The sequence below is a fragment of the Urtica dioica genome, chromosome 5 (assembly GCF_054948205.1).
Source record: "Urtica dioica subsp. dioica isolate 48M chromosome 5, U.dioica_male_clone48M_v1_H2, whole genome shotgun sequence".
Classification (NCBI taxonomy): domain Eukaryota; kingdom Viridiplantae; phylum Streptophyta; class Magnoliopsida; order Rosales; family Urticaceae; genus Urtica; species Urtica dioica.
Genome location: NC_142760.1, coordinates 24269487 through 24274734, shown reverse-complemented (window position 1 = coordinate 24274734; position 5248 = coordinate 24269487).

The following is a 5248-nucleotide window of genomic DNA, read 5'->3' as shown; positions in this document are numbered from 1 at the left end:
AAGTCGACCGAGGCAACTAGTTCAACTATTACTAGTGGTCTAATTTTGAACTAGCCAACTAGAACGACTTTCATCTAGTTGTCAATAGACGACTAGTACGACCAGAAAGACCGTCTATAACAACTAGTCGACTATTCTCTAGTTATCTAAGTTCTCAAGTTATACTTACGTATTTTAAGATGATCACACCTATATTTTGATTAATTTACTAGTAATTTCATAAGTCGACCGAGGCAACTAGTTCAACTATTACTAGTTGTCTAATTTTGAACTAGCCAACAAGAACGACTTTCATGAAGTTGTCAATAGACGAATAGTACGACTAGAAAAACCGTCTATAACAACTAGTCGACTATTCTCTAGTTATCCAAGTTCTCAAGTTATACTTGTATATTTTAAGATGATCACACCTATAATTTGATTAATTTACATGATGAAATATCAATTTTATGTTAATTGAGAAATTAAATATGACTAATGAGTTTTTTTCATCGTCATGAAGTTACACCCACGTTGAACACATGAAGACTATGTTATATTACTAGTTGTTATAGTAAATTATAAGTGTTTGGACAATTGAACTTCAATAATGTAAATAAATGATCATATATTTTTCAAATATCATCGTTCAAGTTATATTACTTATTTTTATATGATCTTAGACCTTCAATAATTGTTTAAAATGACAAGTTATAAACCAATAAATGGTTAATTAAGTTTCACTATAAAGACTCACTAGTAGTTTCATAAGTAGACCAAAGCAACTAGTTCAACTATTACTAGTTGTCTAATTTTGAACCAGCCAACTAGAACCACTTTCATCAAGTTGTCAATAGACGACTAGTACGACCAGAAAGACCGTCTATAACAACTAGTCGACTATTCTCTAGTTATCCAAGTTCTCAAGTTATACGTATATATTTTAAGATGATCACACCTATATTTTGATTAATTTACTAGTAGTTTCATAAGTCGACCGAGGCAACTAGTTCAACTATTACTAGTGGTCTAATTTTGAACTAGCCAACTAGAACGACTTTCATCTAGTTGTCAATAGACGACTAGTACGACCAGAAAGACCGTCTATAACAACTAGTCGACTATTCTCTAGTTATCTAAGTTCTCAAGTTATACTTACGTATTTTAAGATGATCACACCTATATTTTGATTAATTTACTAGTAGTTTCATAAGTCGACCGAGGCAACTAGTTCAACTATTACTAGTTGTCTAATTTTGAACTAGCCAACAAGAACGACTTTCATGAAGTTGTCAATAGACGAATAGTACGACTAGAAAAACCGTCTATAACAACTAGTCGACTATTCTCTAGTTATCCAAGTTCTCAAGTTATACTTGTATATTTTAAGATGATCACACCTATAATTTGATTAATTTACATGATGAAATATCAATTTTATTTTAATTGAGAAATTAAATATGACTAATGAGTTTTTTTCATCGTCATGAAGTTACACCCACGTTGAACACATGAAGACTATGTTATATTACTAGTTGTTATAGTAAATTATAAGTGTTTGGACAATTGAACTTCAATAATGTAAATAAATGATCATATATTTTTCAAATATCATCGTTCAAGTTATATTACTTATTTTTATAAGATCTTAGACCTTCAATAATTGTTTAAAATGACAAGTTATAAACCAATAAATGGTTAATTAAGTTTTACTATAAAGACTCACTACTAGTTTCATAAGTAGACCAAACCAACTAGTTCAACTATTACTAGTTGTCTAATTTTGAACCAGCCAACTAGAACCACTTTCATCAAGTTGTCAATAGACGACTAGTACGACCAGAAAGACCGTCTATAACAACTAGTCGACTATTCTCTAGTTATCCAAGTTCTCAAGTTATACGTATATATTTTAAGATGATCACACCTATATTTTGATTAATTTACTAGTAGTTTCATAAGTCGACCGAGGCAACTAGTTCAACTATTACTAGTGGTCTAATTTTGAACTAGCCAACTAGAACGACTTTCATCTAGTTGTCAATAGACGACTAGTACGACCAGAAAGACCGTCTATAACCACTAGTCGACTATTCTCTAGTTATCAAAGTTCTCAAGTTATACTTACATATTTTAAGATGATCACACCTATATTTTGATTAATTTACTAGTAGTTTCATAAGTCGACCGAGGCAACTAGTTCAACTATTACTAGTTGTCTAATTTTGAACTAGCCAACTAGAACGACTTTCATGAAGTTGTCAATAGACGAATAGTACGACTAGAAAGACCGTCTATAACAACTAGTCGACTATTCTCTAGTTATCCAAATTCTCAAGTTATACTTGTATATTTTAAGATGATCACACCTATATTTTGATTAATTTACATGATGAAATATCAATTTTATGTTAATTGAGAAATTAAATATGACTAAGGAGTTTTTTTCATCGTCATGAAGTTACACCCACGTTGAACACATGAAGACTATGTTATATTACTAGTTGTTATAGTAAATTATAAGTGTTTGAAAAATTGAACTTCAATAATGTAAATAAATGATCATATATTTTTCAAATATCATCGTTCAAGTTATATTACTTATTTTGATAAGATCTTAGACGTTCAATAATTGTTTAAAATGACAAGTTATAAACCAATAAATGGTTAATTAAGTTTGACTATAAAGACTCACTAGTACTTTCATAAGTAGACTGAGGCAACTAATTCAACTATTACTAGTTGTATAATTTTGAACCAGCCAATTAGAACCACTTTCATCAAGTTGTCAATAGACGACTAGTACGACCAGAAAGACCGTCTATAACAACTAGTCGACTATTCTCTAGTTATCCAAGTTCTCAAGTTATACGTATATATTTTAAAATGATCAAACCTATATTTTGATTAATTTACTAGTAGTTTCATAAGTCGACCGAGGCAACTAGTTCAACTATTACTAGTGGTCTAATTTTGAACTAGCCAACTAGAACGACTTTCATCTAGTTGTCAATAGACGACTAGTACGACCAGAAAGACCGTCTATAACAACTAGTCGACTATTCTCTAGTTATCTAAGTTCTCAAGTTATACTTACGTATTTTAAGATGATCACACCTATATTTTGATTAATTTACTAGTAGTTTCATAAGTCGACCGAGGCAACTAGTTCAACTATTACTAGTTGTCTAATTTTGAACTAGCCAACAAGAACGACTTTCATGAAGTTGTCAATAGACGAATAGTACGACTAGAAAAACCGTCTATAACAACTAGTCGACTATTCTCTAGTTATCCAAGTTCTCAAGTTATACTTGTATATTTTAAGATGATCACACCTATAATTTGATTAATTTACATGATGAAATATCAATTTTATGTTAATTGAGAAATTAAATATGACTAATGAGTTTTTTTCATCGTCATGAAGTTACACCCACGTTGAACACATGAAGACTATGTTATATTACTAGTTGTTATAGTAAATTATAAGTGTTTGGACTATTGAACTTCAATAATGTAAATAAATGATCATATATTTTTCAAATATCATCGTTCAAGTTATATTACTTATTTTTATATGATCTTAGACCTTCAATAATTGTTTAAAATGACAAGTTATAAACCAATAAATGGTTAATTAAGTTTCACTATAAAGACTCACTAGTAGTTTCATAAGTAGACCAAAGCAACTAGTTCAACTATTACTAGTTGTCTAATTTTGAACCAGCCAACTAGAACCACTTTCATCAAGTTGTCAATAGACGACTAGTACGACCAGAAAGACCGTCTATAACAACTAGTCGACTATTCTCTAGTTATCCAAGTTCTCAAGTTATACGTATATATTTTAAGATGATCACACCTATATTTTGATTAATTTACTAGTAGTTTCATAAGTCGACCGAGGCAACTAGTTCAACTATTACTAGTGGTCTAATTTTGAACTAGCCAACTAGAACGACTTTCATCTAGTTGTCAATAGACGACTAGTACGACCAGAAAGACCGTCTATAACAACTAGTCGACTATTCTCTAGTTATCTAAGTTCTCAAGTTATACTTACGTATTTTAAGATGATCACACCTATATTTTGATTAATTTACTAGTAGTTTCATAAGTCGACCGAGGCAACTAGTTCAACTATTACTAGTTGTCTAATTTTGAACTAGCCAACAAGAACGACTTTCATGAAGTTGTCAATAGACGAATAGTACGACAAGAAAAACCGTCTATAACAACTAGTCGACTATTCTCTAGTTATCCAAGTTCTCAAGTTATACTTGTATATTTTAAGATGATCACACCTATAATTTGATTAATTTACATGATGAAATATCAATTTTATGTTAATTGAGAAATTAAATATGACTAATGAGTTTTTTTCATCGTCATGAAGTTACACCCACGTTGAACACATGAAGACTATGTTATATTACTAGTTGTTATAGTAAATTATAAGTGTTTGGACAATTGACATTCAATAATGTAAATAAATGATCATATATTTTTCAAATATCATCGTTCAAGTTATATTACTTATTTTTATAAGATCTTAGACCTTCAATAATTGTTTAAAATGACAAGTTATAAACCAATAAATGGTTAATTAAGTTTTACTATAAAGACTCACTACTAGTTTCATAAGTAGACCAAACCAACTAGTTCAACTATTACTAGTTGTCTAATTTTGAACCAGCCAACTAGAACCACTTTCATCAAGTTGTCAATAGACGACTAGTACGACCAGAAAGACCGTCTATAACAACTAGTCGACTATTCTCTAGTTATCCAAGTTCTCAAGTTATACGTATATATTTTAAGATGATCACACCTATATTTTGATTAATTTACTAGTAGTTTCATAAGTCGACCGAGGCAACTAGTTCAACTATTACTAGTGGTCTAATTTTGAACTAGCCAACTAGAACGACTTTCATCTAGTTGTCAATAGACGACTAGTACGACCAGAAAGACCGTCTATAACCACTAGTCGACTATTCTCTAGTTATCTAAGTTCTCAAGTTATACTTACATATTTTAAGATGATCACACCTATATTTTGATTAATTTACTAGTAGTTTCATAAGTCGACCGAGGCAACTAGTTCAACTATTACTAGTTGTCTAATTTTGAACTAGCCAACTAGAACGACTTTCATGAAGTTGTCAATAGACGAATAGTACGACTAGAAAGACCGTCTATAACAACTAGTCGACTATTCTCTAGTTATCCAAATTCTCAAGTTATACTTGTATATTTTAAGATG